Source organism: Pinus tabuliformis, chromosome 7 (genome assembly GCF_031772625.1).
Source record: "Pinus tabuliformis cultivar Carrire ecotype Pingquan chromosome 7, CPIR1, whole genome shotgun sequence".
Lineage (NCBI taxonomy): Eukaryota > Viridiplantae > Streptophyta > Pinopsida > Pinales > Pinaceae > Pinus > Pinus tabuliformis.
The window spans coordinates 270,557,921-270,574,858 of record NC_142293.1 but is presented as its reverse complement, the minus strand read 5'-3'; the positions used below and the strand labels follow the sequence as shown (position 1 = coordinate 270,574,858).

At 37.7% G+C, this 16,938-nt stretch overlaps 1 pseudogene; it reads left to right on the top strand.

Annotated features, from left to right (window-relative positions):
* The window catches only part of LOC149246912 (polyadenylate-binding protein 8 pseudogene), a 32,817-nt pseudogene extending 20,744 nt beyond the window's left edge, over positions 1-12,073 (top strand).
* The last annotated feature ends 4,865 nt before the right edge of the window (positions 12,074-16,938 follow it).

The following is a 16,938-nucleotide window of genomic DNA, read 5'->3' as shown; positions in this document are numbered from 1 at the left end:
GCATTCATGAGGCCAAAGGGCATCTTGGCATACATAAATGTGCCCCATGGTGTAGTAAAGGCTGTCTTCTCTTGATCTTCTGGATGAACAAGGATTTGATTGTATCCTGAAAAGCCATCCAGCATTGACATTCTTTGAGAGCCTACAATATTCTGCAACATGAGATCCATCTTAGGAAGAGGATAATTGTCCTTGAGTGAAGCCTTGTTCAAATTCCTAAAGTCTATGCAAATCCTTATTTCTCCGTTCTTTTTCCTCACTGGAACCAAGTTGGCTAACCAATTTGAAAATCTGATAGGAACAATAATCTTCGCATCATACAACTTCTTGACCTCTTTCTCAATTAACGGCATCAGTAGAGGATTAATTCTTCTCAATTTTTGCTTAAAAGGCTTCTCATTTGGCTTAATGGGGATTGTATGTTGTATAACTGAGGAGTCATATTGCTTGAGATCAGTATAATTCCAAGCAAACACATCAATAAACTTCTTCATCAGATCAATGTACTTAACCTTTAGATCAGCTGATAAAAATTTTGAAATTTTGATCAATTTAGGCGCTACTAAATCACCTAGATTGCAGCTTTCTATCTCTTCTTCATTTGCCTGCAACCTTGGCGCCTTAAAAACATCATTCTGATCAAAAAGTTTCTCAAGTGGAATCAGACCTTTAGGAATGAGGTTATTTTGCAGCTGCAACACCTCAGATTTTCCTTTTGTTTCCACTAGCATGTTTTGCTGGTCAATTTGACAATTCTCAAACTCTCCTTTCAATTCCAAGAAACTTTTCACCTGCTGATCATCTTCAAATACTTGCCAATTTAGGATATTGTCAGGGATCACTGGCCTATGGCGAACTTTGACTGCATAACTGTCAGAAGCATGTTTAGGAATGACAAAAAGGCTAGCTGCTACAGCAAGGGAATCTGCCATGGAATTCTGCTCTCTGGTTATGACATTGAAAGTGTATGATTGAAACTTTTCCAACAATTCTAACACCAAATTCCTATAAGCTCTCATTCTTGCATCTTTTGTTTGATAAACCCCTTGAACTTGTTTTATAACTAGCTCAGAGTCCCCATAAACAACAATGTTTTTTGCCTTGAACTCAATCAAACTTTCTAGGCCTAAAACCAAGGACTCATACTCGGCCATGTTATTTGTGCAATCAAAATTGAGTTTATAAGACAGAAACTTACTCTCATCAGCTGGACTCATGATCCAAATTCCAGCGCCAGCTCCTTCTTTCCCTGCTGCTCCATCAAAATACAAAGACCAGCAACCAGCAATGTCTTCTTCATTACTTTGCTGCAACTCTTCACACTGATTTTCTGCTTTTCCTTTCTGTGATTCCTCTCCCACTGATTCATTAAACAGAATGGCTGATCCCAAGCCTGTATCACAAGAATAGATAGGAAAATTCTGTGGTTTATCCTTACTACTCACCATGTATGCCATCCTTGTTTCCCGATACAACCTTCTCTGCTCCCCAAATACTGGAATAGTAGCATAAGTCAAATCCATTTGCATAGTACCCTTTATTTTAGCTGCCCATGATCTTGAAAGTAATATTCCAAATTTAGGTGGAACATCAGCCACAACAATATCCATGACAGTGGTTTTGGCTGGGATTTGTGTAAGAGCCACAACAACATCCTTAATTAACCCAATACAATGCACCCTCTTAGAATCGAAAGAAAATAAATCTTTATAAGGTCTGGTCACTTCCAATCCTAACCTTTCCATAATGACTTTGGGCATAAGATTATGAGATGCTCCTGAGTCCAACATGGCATTATGAAGAGTCATTTCATGTATATTGATGCTTATATAAAAAGGAGGAAATTCATCATTCTGCTCATCTTCCAGCCTTGGACCCAAACAAATGATAGGATTGTCTTCTTGTAAATTTAAAATATCAGCTCCTCCCGGGGGAGAATTTAGCATTTCCACAATCTTGCTTCTATACTTGTTCACTTTCAAAAGTTCATTAAATGGGACTGATATTTTAATTTTAGAAATCTCATTTTCTATATTGAATCCTGGAGTAGACTTCTCAACTTCCTTAGGAAGAACAAGAGCTTGATTCTCTTTCTTTTCAATAGGAGCATCACCTTTTCCTTCAGCCTGTTTTGGCTTTTCTTTTTTGTCTTCCGCTGCTTTTGGAACATTCTTCTTAGGCTGACCCTTATTTGCTGTAATGGGGACATCTCGGTTCCTGAGGTTATATTGCTTCTGAATTTCAAATATGGCATGCTGATAACCCTTAAGGAAATCTGAAGGTTCTTCTTCAACTTTCTGTTGACTAGACTCATCATGTTCTTCTTTTGTTAAAAAGATTTCTGAATCTTCTTCACCAAGACAATGAATAGCTTCTTCTGGTTCCTCAGTCTCTTCCTCACCATCCACCATATTTTGCTGAAATGGAGGTCTTACAGGAGGATCAGCTGGCTGATTTCTATTTTCCCTTGGCCTTTGTTGATTTTGTGGCCTTCTAAACTGGGGATTTCTGAACCGAGGTTCTTGTTGCACTTGAGGAGCAGCAGTATTCCCAAGTGCTAATTGATCCATTAACTTTTCCATAGTCTTCATCATGGTTTCAAATCTTTCATCTTGGGCTGAAGTAGAGGGCCTCTCCTCTTCCTTAATTTTGGTCTTAGCCATCTTAGATTTTTTAGCAGCAAGTATATTTACTTCAACCTTGATAGCATCATTTTGCATATCAGCCAATGTAGCAGACTCTCTTTCTCTGAGTAAAAGAGAAAAATCAGATTCAAAAGACTCGGCATATCTTAGTTGGGCTAGAGCTCCAGGAGGTTTTAAGTGAGCTGGAATGGAATTATAGATCTTATTGAACCTCTTAGAAAAGTTTTGAATAGTCTCATCTGGGGCTCTTCTCAAATTATTATACTCAGTGAGGGCTTGTACTGGATTAGTCCTATTTCCCCATTTTCTCAAAAAACTATCTTCAAACTCAATCCAACTGTGAATACTACCAGCTCCCAAAGCCTTGAACCATTTCCTAACTTCCCCAATAAAGGACTGAGCAAATAATCTCAATTTGACATCTTCATCATCTACTTCATACCTATCAATAAAGTCATTGAATCTATCCACATGCTCCTCAGCTGTAATGTCTTCATCCCCTCCCCAGGTTGGAATCTTAGAGGCATATTTGTTTGGTAAGTCATGCAAAACAGCAGGGAGGGCTAAAGGCGCATACCTTGCAGGTACAGCCATGATGAAAGGAGGAACAGCAACAATAGGTATGCTATGACCAGGACTAGTATGAGATGTGAGTTGAGGACTGTTTGGACTTGCAGAAGCTGAGGACAAAATATGAGTACGAAAAGGACTATTAGGACTTTGTAACCCTCCAACAAAAGAGCTCCAATTTGGGAGAGGTAACCCAAGGTTTGAGTTAAGCAGAATCTCAAAAGGATCAAGCTCCTTGAGCTGTTTTAAATCTTCTTTTTCTAACAAAAGCTCAGAAGAAACAATTTCCCAAAACTCCTCTTTATCTTTTTGTGAAATTAAAGAGGATGTATCAATACCTCTCCTCTGTAAATCCAAGATAATGCCTATTACTTCTTCTTCATTTTCTGACCTTAATATGACCTCTTGAACCTTATCATCTACAAGTTTGTTCTCAAGACTTCTAGAAAACTCAGTAAATAATGACTTTGAAATACTTGAAGTACCTGGAATGTCAGAGAACCTTTGTTTACTTCTTGAGATGATATTCGGATTTTCCACAGGACTAGGTGGATTTGGATCAGGGTTACTCCTTGTATACCTTCCTTTCGAAGCCACCTTTAAACTTTAAAACAACAAATGGAGTCACCAAGGTAGAATGCAGCCTCGAAAATCATTTGAACTCCTGCTACCTTCAGAAATTCAATCTTTAGCTCCCGGCAGACGCACCAAAATGTTATCACAAAATCACAACTGAAGGGCTGCTGATCAGGCAGACTCTGTGTAACTATTTCAGACCAAGCTTTTGACTAAGGATTGGCCTCCCTAGCCTGAGAGGGCTCTCTCAAGAAAAGGTTATTGATTTTGAATGTTGGTAAGAGGGCTAACTCTTGTACAATAGATTTAATGTAAGCATAACTGGTTGGAAACACACCAAAAGATATCTCATTGGGCTATGGAGTCTATAATATCAAGCAAACAAGAAAACACAGTGAACTCATAGAAATCAAGGCTCTTAGCATTACAAGTCAAACATATTCCACCACACATAGCTTGCTGTATACACAGGAAGTCAGAGCATACAAGTATGAATTCTGAGTGATTGCATACAACAAAACCATAAAATAACATAAGGTATAACACATCATCACTTCATTTGACCATGGCAATCCTTCGAGAATCTTGAGAAGAGTATAACTCTGTTTTACTATTACTGTCAAAAAAGATCTTACAGTGGCCCAAAACAACACACTTTTTCTATTAAGTATCCAACCTTTTTTACATATCAAGTCTTCCTATATATAGCCTATCAAAAACTATTGTACGAGGCTCCTCAACCAGCATGAAGGGAGCTCGTGTTTTTACATAAATGACCTTAACCATGACACAAACCAACTGATTAATTACAAAAGTTATGATGATACGAAAACAGGGGATTCCATCATACTGGCCCTTTAAGTCTCCTTCCTTGTATACCCTGCTATGTTCTTCAAAGCTCACCACCTGTATCATTGCCATAACAACCATATCCAAACTAGAAGCATGTTCAATGTATATACAGCTTCGGGTTCCTGATGCAGAGATGATTCACATAACCGAAAAGAAAACGAAGCCTATATTCTTGGTTATTGTCCCCCTCGGTGTCCACATATTAATGATCCATATTTGAACCTCTTACACCTCGGATAACCTCGTCTGATTAAAAAGAATTCATGAACCAGCCATCCCAGAGCTAGACAAGTGGATTATCTTACACCTCAGCAGCTCTATCCAAACCCTAAATTCTCGGAGATAAAGTGACTTTTTAGCAAAAAACAAAACTTCGCCCCTTTTTTTAATATTTACCCTTGGCCTCTTTAACAAAGTATCTGATTGATCTTCTAAATTCCCCAGGCTTAATATTTGACCATTTGTTAAAATATATGCTGACCTCAGCATTCCATTCCAAGCTTTAATCATAATCAGTCATCTACAGCAGTTTCGTAGCGCGCTACGAAACTGCTGTAGGTCATTAAAATCAATTTTATGAGCCTCAAAACAGTATCACTTCAAATTTATAATTCTTCAATCATTCCATACCAGCAAAAAAACACAAAAAGTCTCAAAAACTTTTGACAAGATAATGACCCAAAATATATCAAAATTTTGAGAATACACAATCCTTCTTGAATCATTTAGCTAGCCTGTCTAGCTTTTCTCTCAGACTGATGACCTCCTTCTTCAACTTCTTATTCTCTGCTTTCAGACTTATGTTCACTTGTTTCATAGTTTTTGCTTGTTTTAAAGCTGGTACTGTCCATACATAGGCATCAGACACCGAACTAGCTTGACTGATCATTCTTGCTTTACCTTTCAACACAGCTTTCCTATAATTGGTATACCTGACTGCCTTCTCTTTAAAAACATTTGAGACCTGAGGTATCTCCTTACTTACTCCAGCTTGTTTTTTGATGGCCACCATATTGCCACTTGGACTCATAACCACCTTTTTGTCCTTACTCTTATTTTTAGCTGCTTGGACCATTTCAGAGAAAATTTCCAGTGCCTCTGTCCTAGGCAAGTCTGAAGAGACTTTCCCTTTTTGAACCTTTTCTGCTTCCTTCACTTGCCTCCTAGTCATTGGTCTGCGGGGTTTAAAAGCATACTCTACCCCTGGTTCTTCAAACTTTAATTTTTTAGAAGCCTTTGACTTCTTTGAACTTTCAGGAGAAGACAGTGTTAAATCAATATGCATTGGCGATACCAATTGATCTTGTTCAATTTCAAGGGGTTCAACTTGAATTGGGTGCTCTTGTTCTAATTCAATAGCTTCCAACAAATCATTTAAACTACCCCTAGACACAGGACTTTCTTCCACAGGAGCCAATTTTCCCTTTTCTTTATTTAGCTGTCCTCTAGTTCTTACTCTTGAAACCCTTTCCACTTTATTGGACTCAAATTCATCTTTTCCTTTGTGAGTCTTCTGTTTAGATGATTCTGGTGTTTCTTTAAGAGATGACTTAGAAGCTTCCTTTTCAGATACTTTGGATGACTTTGAAGTTTTGATTGTCGATGCTTCAGGAGCTTTTTCAACTGCTGACTTAGGAGTCTTCTTTGTTTTAGCTTTGGACTTGCTATGGTCTGTTATTTCTTTTCTTAACTCAGCCAAAGTAGTACCGTCACTCCTATCTTCTTTTTCTCTTACAGGTAAAGGAGTTAGGCTCGTTTTACTTGGGAAACCGGCCATGAATACAAACGAGTCCCAGTCCTTACCAATTTTATGTAGGCTATCCAACACCAGTAATTTAACCAGACCATGATGGAAAAGAGAAGTTTCATAGGCTTCCTTCTTCAACTGAATTTTATCACACATCTTAGAAATACTCCTGAATAAGTAAAAGGGTATGTCTATGGAGCTCTTACCAGTAAAGTGTAGCAACAGCTTGAAATGATATGAGTAAACTTTGTTGTATCGGCCTTCACACGTCAAATACTTCTGAATGCATGACAATAATGCAGCATAATTCTCCTTAAGATAACTCCTTGGGACAGCTCTGGAGAGATCTTCATTCACATACGGTGCCTTTAAGAACTCCTTACACGGACCCATATCAAACTTGAAATTCTTGAACCACTCTTGACCACCTCTTGGGATTTCTGTGACTTTAGAAATAACTTCAGGTGAAACCGGGAACTCCAGCATGGCCACTTTTGAATTTAATCCCGTAAAATTCACTGCAAATGCCTTGGTAACTTCTGCATGTCCACCTTTTAGCTTTTCACAAAACCGCCAACAACCAGTAGCTCTGAATGCCTTTGCTATTTCCTCATCCCTGAGGGTTACATCTAATCCCTCCGGTTCTGTTCTCACACACCTCCCTGAACGATGCTCTTTTTTCTCCATACTTCTTAACACAATTCTTCACGAGGGAATGACAATGGTTTGCAGCACAATAGCAGATTTTACGCTGTAGAAATCAGGCTTGCTTGCAGAAGTCTATTTAGGATGAAGCTCAAGCTTTCATCAAGCAGAAGACATTCATTTGTTATGAAAAACATATTATGACACGACCACTTTCCATAACGTTCCCCAAACCGACACATAACTCAATGAGATCAAATCTGATGGCAAAGTAATGGCGAATCATGACAGACAAATGGTGTGAGGAAACAATCATGACCGGACACGTAACTCATCCCCTCTCGGATTAGACAGTTAGGGAAAAACGCTGCATAAAAACCCGAAACCCCGATTTCGTAGCGCGGGCAGTTCAAATTTAAGGGAATGCGCTACGAAATCGCTAACAAACAAGCCGCTACGAAACCGCGCAAACAGATTTGAGCAACAGACTTGACCAATCATACCCGCGCTGCGAAACTGCGCAAGTACCTAAGACATGACACCCGCGCTGCGAAACTGCGCAAGTACTTTTGACAAGACATGACATAACTAACTATGATGAAAGATGACCAATGCCCTTGTCTTTACACGAATTTCATTCATAACTCTTGCAATTTCAAAATTTGAAATTAACACAAGTTAAGAAAGCTATTTACAAGACCACAAGACTCTTCAAAATTTATGGACAATTGTCATATACATGGACTATAGTTTCTGGTGATAACAGGTAGAGACAGGGGGAGGTAGTTGCTTAGAGATAGAGTCAGAGAAAATGTAGCTATGAATAGTGGATCAAAGGTACTAAGAGGGAGAGTCTGTGTACTCTTTAAACTCGATGTTTTTGAGTGAAATCCATGTGTAATATCTGTGTTGTTGTGTTATAGCTCTGCTTGATCTCACACTTGTAATATTCTTCTCTTAAAGGCTTAATATAGAGGTCAACACTGAAAGCTGGACCAGGAGACATAGCTAGGAAGTTTGGTGAACTCCTTGATTAATTGTTGTGTTTATGTGTGTGGTTGTTATTTTTTCTAACTACTCATTGTCTATACTATTCACAATCTTTTTGATCCATTGCACTAAGTAATATAGGCATTCCTACACATGAGTCTGTAATACCTTAATATTGATTTAAGATCTCATTTTCAGATCATACACCTATTTTGAAAGAGGATCAATCTATCAATGGAGTTGGTGTTGCACAACCAACATGCGCTGACAATCATGAAGAGCATGACTGGGAGCTTGAACATCCATCGGCAACAGAGGACCATCCCTATGTGTCTGTATTGCCTCCATTTTTCTCTGACCTCCTCGGTGATCCTTCCATATTAGATTTTTCATGTGTATCTCTGTTCATAGAAGCACCCACTGTTGATCATTCGCAAGACACACCAGATGTCATTCCATCATCTGATAATGGAGAGGACCAATCATTCTTTGAACATCCACTTGATTTTTCATCTATCTTTTCTGGAAACGTAGAGGATGAACATTCTTGCTTCTCATCTACCCCTTTATGCAATTCATCGAATCATGAGGATGCCGACTAACATCCTAAATTTTCCGATCTTGGTTGTCATGGTATCTGTTATAGCTCCAAATCTCACTCCTATGGTTTGTGATGTTGTACTCATGGCCTAGGGCAACCCCTCCTTCCAGACCTGGTCCTAAAATTTAAAAAACAGTGTTTTATCCCTTATACGCGACGTTGCCCTGAGTTAAACGCGTGTATACGTGGGTCGGTGTATACCCAACCCGCGTGTATGTATTAAAACACTTAAAAAAATATAAAATTCCTTATTTTCGGGTGGAGATCGCGGGTTTTACCTGCTGATCACCTGTTAGTGCCCGTGGCCCAACTGTTCCCAACCAACTCCCAACTAAAGAACTACTTTGGGAGAGGTATAAAAAGACCTCAAAGGGAAGGCCAAAAGGAGGAGAGAAGAGAGAGAAAGGTTATTATGCTGAGATTTTTCCCTTGACTAGGTATGAAGTCCCTTGTGCCTTCTGCACTTCCCCCATTTTGTGCAGGAAACCTTTGTTTCCTTGTGTGTTGATGTTCATCCACCATTTATGACATCATGGAGAGAGTCATGGAAGGAGTTTATTAGAGGCTTGAGGCTGGAACGGATCCAGAAGGAAGCTTTTCTTGGAGCCCGCTGAAGGTGACTCAGGTGAAAATATTCCCTTTTTATGTACTTTATTTGTCTATAATAAAAGAAACACATGTCTTGGTTCCCAAAATGAATCTTCTTTATGTTAATTATATTCATGTTTAGAATTCATATGTAAACGGTTGTTTGGATTTCATAACTAACTACCTTTCTTTATAACATGAAGATGGTTTCTTTATAAGTTTTTGTCCATGTACTGTTGTGTTCTTTGAATTTGTTGTTTTGCAGGACAAAATAGAAGAAGGGAACTCCAAGAAGGGTTTGGACCCTAAGGGCCTTCTCAAATGTAGGACCAAAGGTACATACCCTTATCATAGAATTTGCTTATAATAGCATAATGGCTGTGTGAATGCATGTTTCTTTGAATAGACAACTTTCAATCTGCTAGGGTTTCAACCCAAAAAGCCCCAGGGGAGCAATTCCCTCCAACAGAATTGGTGACTCCACTGGGGACAACACTCTTGTTGTTCCTAGTTTGGGTGTTTTTCAAGCCAATCAGGGCTCAGCTGCCTTGTTTGCTTGCTATTACTGTCTGGTCTGTTCTTGAACTTTAAGCTTTGCCAGTTTCTTCAGTTTGTTTTTTATTTTTCTTGAATCTTTTCATATACGCTATTTTTCTTAGTTACAGAGGCGTATGTACGCATGTTTCTTTAAATGAACCCGCGTATACACAGGTTTCCTTAGTTACAGTAGCATATACATGCATTCTGTACATAAGTACAGTCGCGTATATCTTTCAATTTTCAAGATTTGTAAATCTTTATGTCTCTGAAGGTTTGTTTGGTAGTTTGAGTCAGTCTGAAACAGTCACTTTCCAGTATCAGTCTTTGTTTTTACAGCGAGAATCTTGTTCCGAATTCTCTCTGACTATAAGGAGTATTGGTCTTGCTAGGAATCTTGGCTGCTCTGATTCATCAGGGTAGGAATATTGATCTCAATCTTTGTGTTAACCTTGCTTTTGGTGACTTTTTGTTTGCTTGACAAAAATGGGTTTTTGTGACCATCCACTTCTTTGTTTCACGAAATTTGTTGTTTGACACTTTCTTGGAATTTGTCTTTTTGATCTTTTGGGCAGCGAGAAAGCGAATGAATCAGTACGGCCCAAATCTCTGTATGTGCGGGATCTGGAGCCCAATGTTAGCGACGCCCAGATTCAGGAACTTTTCGAGCAGGTTGGCCCGGTGGTCAGTGTTCGCATCTGTAGAGATGCCATGACCAAGACTTCTCTGGGATATGGCTATGTCAATTACAACACTGCTGAAGATGCCACAGAGGCTTTACGCAGCTTGAATTTTACACCCCTTAATGGAAAGCCTATTCGGATAATGTACTCACACCGTGACCCCAGTATCCGCAAGTGTGGGTCGGCAAACATATTTATTAAAAATCTTCACAAAGCAGTAGACAATCAAACCCTCTATCACAAATTCTCTGTGTTCGGACCCATTCTTTCTTCCAAAATTGCAACAGATGCATCAAGGCAATCTAAAGGATATGGATTTGTTCATTTTGAGAAAGACGAAGCAGCGCGAGATGCAATTAAATGTATGAATGGTACTTTGATAAATGACAGTCACATTTATGTTCGCCCATTTATGAAAAAGGAAGAGAGAGAACAAATGAAGCTGGTGAAAAAGAAGGATAGAGAACAAATGAAAAAGGAGCCAGAGCCAGAGGAACAAAAAAATGGAAAAGGCAAGTTTAAAAATGTTTTTGTGAACAATTTATCAAAGTCCATGAATGATGAAGATTTAAGGAAATACTTTGATGAGTATGGAACAATTATCAGTGCGGTAGTGATGAGAGATGCAGTAGGGAAGTCAAAGTGTTTTGGATTTGTCAATTTTGAGAATATCGATGATGCAGCAAAGTCCGTTGAGAGTTTAAATGGCAAGAAAATTGATGGCAAAGAATGGTACGTCGGAAAATCACTGAAGAAATCTGAATTGAGACAACAATCTGGAACAAATCTTTATTTAAAACATTTGGATGATAGTATAGATGATAACAAGTTGAGAGAACTGTTTTCTATTTATGGCACAATCACTTCATGCAAGATAATGAGGGATTTTCATGGACATAGTAAAGGTTCCGGATTTGTCTCATTTTCATCACCTGATCATGCATCCCAAGCTTTGGTAGAAATGAATAAGAAGGTTGTCCTGGGCAGGCCTCTTTATGTTGCTTTGGCTCAACAAAAAGACGAGAGAAGAGCAAAGCTACTGTCTCACTTCTCCCAACAAAAAGAGGAGAGAAGAGAAAAGCTACAGTCTCATTTCTCCGAGTTGCCTAATCCAATTGGAATGGAACCAACAGCTTTTGCCCATGTCCCCATGTGCAATCCCAAATGTCCTATATTATCTCTTTATGTTACTTCGGCTCAACAAAAAGACAAGAGAGGAGCAAAGCTACAATCTCATTTCTCCCAACAAAAAGAGGAGAGAAGAGAAAAGCTACAGTCTCATTTCTTCGAGTTGCCTAATCTAATTGACATGGAACCAACAGCGAGTACCCATGTCCCCATGTGCAATCCCAAAGGTCCTATATCATATCATCCAATTGGTATAGTACCAGCTCCCAAAGGTCATACATTATCTCATCCAATTGGCATGGTACCAGCTCCTCAACCTCCTATATTATATCATCCAATTGGGATGGGGATGGTACCACCTCCTGAACGTCCTATATTATCTCACCCAATTGACATGATACCACCTACTTTTTCTCATGGAAGAAGTTATGGACTAAACCAACCAATGTTTGATGTCCCCATGTCCAATCGTGGAAGTTATGGACATGGCCGACCACCACCTCCATCATAGTTACATTACTACTCTTTAGTGTTTAATTATATTTTGATTGTAATATATATATGTTTGGTCTCATTAATTATGCATTTTAGTCTTAGAAATTGATATTTATACATTATATTAAGTTGGCCCTTGGGTTTATTTCTTTGAGTTAAAATAAAGACTCTTAACAATTAAAGTGAAGATTTTTTAGCAGCGATTTTTTTGTTAAATTTTTTTCTTTAGTCTTGCATTACATGTTTACATGCTTTGGGGATGAGTGGGTTCCAATTTTGACTTCTTGCTTGTGTAACAATTACATGTGTGTTCCTAGAGCTAATCATGCACATTGGTTTTAGCAATTTTCCACACATGATTTTAGTTTTTAATGGTCTACTGGTTCAACTCATGGTTTTTTAGTTTTGGTTCTGGAATTGTCCTTGTATTCTAATATAAGGTTAATGGATTTGGATTTATGGATGTGATGATCTATACATATTATATTGGAATATTGTAATGAACAATATAATTAAAAATCTTCTAGAATTCCCATTTTTGGTTCCTAGGGAAAGTATCCATGTAAATTTGTGTGTTCAAATTTATTTTCATTAAGAATTGGCTTTCAACAAGTAACTTTACAAAACTAAAACCAATAGTATATTACAACTAAGGATATAATGTAGTAATCACTATGTATTAAATAATAATATTCATATAATAGTTAGGACAATTATTAGTGTAATAATGATAGAGGTTGATCTTCTCGTTTAGTATTTACATGAAGCCTTCCTTCTTACATCTTCATTCATACTCAGATGTAGCGTCCACATGCAACTCAGTTGTGAAGAGAAAGAAACACAACATAGCATCATTAACAATAGGTGCAACCATTCAACCATACTTTTAAAACACAACCTCTAGGCATAAAATTATTGACAACTTCATCTTGTGTAACCATCAGGATTGGTGAATGATTTACAATACAAACCCCATCCACACTCTCTTGATACAAAATCAGCATCAACCTACACATGTAGCAATCCTCAATGTAAAGTCCTCATAAGGAAGATTAAAACATAGACACTTCAATGCTTAGACCTTGACTCAACTATGCATGGCATGACACAATACATTACAGTTACAAGACAACTAGTCCTCATGACAATACAATATTATAAATCAAATAACAGAGCAATGTAACAGTCTCCTCCCTTTTTCTCACACAAAATCATGGTCATATACAATAAAATAACCTCATATAAACCAAGGGTTTCCTTCTAAGGGAAAAAACCCTAGATTAACATAAATTCTACCTTCATACCTTTTGCCTAATGAATGACTATATTAACTACAAAATTATAGTATTTTACAAGGAAATTTTTATCTGATTTTTTGCTTCAAAGGCATTGTCCCCGAACACCATCTAGAGGTGGGACTCTAAATAATTGTTTCCACCCCCCGTTGGACCCCCCTAGTGGCACTAGTTTGGGGAATACCCCCCACACGTCCTCCATCGGGGCTTTTCTGGGGTCATTTGTCAAAAATAGGTGTGTTACTTATGTGATTGGTTTCTTGTGTACTCCACTAAAAGTTTTATTTTATGAATGGTTTTGTTCATGTTTTTATTGAGTAATTCTAGTTGATAAATTAATTTTGACATGTATACGTAATCAGAATAATTAAATAAGTTCGTAACACCTTCTAGGTATCAAAAGTTTGGCATAGCATTAGAGCTATCTGCAATGGAAGTACACCAAGCACTCAAAATCCCAAACTTGGCTTTGCAAATAAAAGACCACTCAAAAGCAATCAAGGAAAATTGATAAACAACAAGAGGAAGTGCAAAGAAACTCTATGGTTATAGTTTAGTGGATAGAAAAATCAAGCATAAACAATGATCTACAATGGCTAAAAAACCTAACGCTAAGTCAAGGTGAAGACAAGAAAGTAATGGAAACAAAAGAGATTTCTCTGAATATAATAAGATGAACATATCTGAAACACTAAACTAGACCTCTCAGGTCCAAATTTGCACAACCACATAGAACCAAACATAAGAATGCCACTAAAAACAAACAAACTCAAGCAAAACCCTACAATGGAAACACCAAAATTAGAGAATAAATAAGATCCACTTCAAGAAAACTTCTCTAATGTACATTTAAAACAAATATGAACTAATGTAATCATAGGGAGCACAGATCTAAAATATGAAAACAAGATCTGAGGGAAAATCCCTCGAAAAACAAAGCAAAACAACTTGAAAAGAAGCCCTTAAATAAGAAAGAAACTTGATCTAATCAAAGAAATAGTTCTCAATATGGTCTGAGATAGATCTTAACTGAAACATATAGAGGAAACACAAACATAAAAGCTCAAAACAAGTCCTAAGAGAACAACCCTACAAAAATCAAATTATAGGTACAAATGTTGACTAAATAGTGGCTAAACAAAGTCTTTGATGTACATTAATAATAGTTAATAAGCATCCCTAAGGCCAAACACTCTGTAATTAGCTTTGAATCAACATCTATCTAGCAATATACTTTGAAACACAAAATCAAATGAAACCTAACCAGGTTTCAAGCCAAGGGGAGTAAATCAAACCCAAATGTGCTTGCACAACAACAAAGAACATGAAGGAAGCAAACAAAAACAAAAATATTTAGGATAATAAGAGATGTCAATAATACTAGGGTAGACTCCCCAAGATAGTAAACAATTTTGTTCTGAATGAAATCACCTAATCACAAGGATTTATTTCTCTATAATACTTTCCTTAGGCTCTATAAGTGGAGAGAGAGGGACCAAATATCTTGATGTGCAAACGTCGTTTTTGAGTGCAAAACTTGAGGAAAGATTTGCACCTCTAGAGATTTGATCCCTCTCAGTGCTTGATAGATCCAGAGTTAAGATGGATTTAGGTTGGGTTTAATCGTGTGCGGTCAAGGAAAATATATGTAACATGTTGTCATTGACTGCATTGCGGGTTTTAAATGGTCAAAGTTTCCCAAGAGCAATGAAGTTTGGAGCCCTTCCCCAGTCCACAAAAGATATTAGAGCTGAATCATACCCTCCCCATTGGGTAGTAATCAGAAAGAGATTTCCGGCTGTATATGGAAGTCCAAAAATGGACTCCTGGAGCAGAAGATAAAGCATTTTGAAGGTCTACCTTGGAAAATCCCAACAAACCAAAAAATGGCTAAGTATGGAGGGAAAATCGCAATCGGCTATCGACAGATTCTCGGGGCTCACACTTAAATATTATCAGCGGTTCTTGACGCCGAGGGTCGATATCACAATCCCACAAATTGGTTGTCATCGCAGGCATGCAGTCACTGCATACTCCAAGAACTCAGGGGGGTCGATCTGCGATATAATGTTGTATCTCCGGGGAAGGACTAAAATAGTTTAAGACAAGATACAATCTTCCATAGGCTGTATTTCATAAGGTTCTTGCATTTGGGATATCAGCTGATGCAGTGTAAGGGGTTATTAAAGGTTTTCTAGGTAACAAAGGAAAAGGCCCCCGCGAGACAATTGAAAGCCTTAGCACCCAAAGGACTAAGCGCTCAGTTCAAGCCTTCGATCACATAAAAGAAGAAGTGAAAGGGGGTTGTATTCCCAACGATGTAAAGGTAAGTCGGGCTCACCTGTTTCATGGTGTTCCTGTGTTAAAAGGCCAATGTTCAAAACGCTCCTGGGTACTCCATGAAATACGACACCAAAATTTTCAGGCCACCGATATTATCTAGCATAAAGTTAAAAAGGCGTATGAGTTGGCAGCTATTTCAGAGGCTGTTAAAGACTGAGAGTGACCTGGAACCTACTGAGAGAGGATTAGCCATGACTTAGTAGGAACATGCCAGGACCAAAGGCCAGCAAAAAAGAGTGGCATGAAGATATTTCCAGAAACCATCATTTCAGTTGCGATGGATTAATTCTGTTTTTTTGTTTTGATCACTGTATTGTTATTCTATTTTTCTTTCAAGAAAGGAATCTCCCTGCTGTAATAGTTAGAGCATTTATGCTGAGACATCCATTCATACAGATAGTTGTAAATTTCCACCTAAAGATATTTATGTAACTGATTTTGTTACCCTCCCTCTCATTATAAAAGGGAGGAAGAAATATTGAAGAAAGGCTTTGAATTCTAGGAAAAAATTGTATGTGCTTTTGAAGTTGTATGGATTCCAGATCTACATCTTTCTTAATATTAATGAAACAGTGGTGATTCCCATGTTCGAGTATTATAGTATGTTGTTTCTCTATTAAACTTCCATTATGTTCGCACTTCCTCTCTGATTTCAAGCAATTCTAGCTGCCAAAAATATCTCTTATATTCCTATAGATTTATTGGTGTTAACTAGTTAATACATATGCATGTATGCAAGTCCGAGATTATATATTTAAATGTGTGCTTCCTGAAATCATAACATTCACTCTTCTTACATCCACATGTCTATCTTTAGCTCAAATAAGTATAAAAATCTTGATGTTTCAAGCTCTATGTTATGATTTATTATTCTCTTTCTCTTCTTTCATTATTCTGTAAAATCTGATTAAACCGTAAGTCCTTGATTACTCGGCCTCCACTTGTTTTTTCCTTATTCTTGTGAGTTGTATATGTGAAAGGATACCAGAAATACATGGCTTATATCCTTGGATGAAGGAGCCAACCCATGTTGTTATGCGTATACTTGTATATCTCTAATTACTATGTGTAGAAGATGCATATGATGCCTTCGGTTTCCTGAGGATCATATGAGGTACATAAAATTTAGATGTGCCCAGGCACTAGTCTTGTAAGCAATCCAAGCCTGTCTCTGGGAGAGACAACAAGACATCTGATTAATTTTATCAATAATATGTAAATACATATAATATTAATATAATCA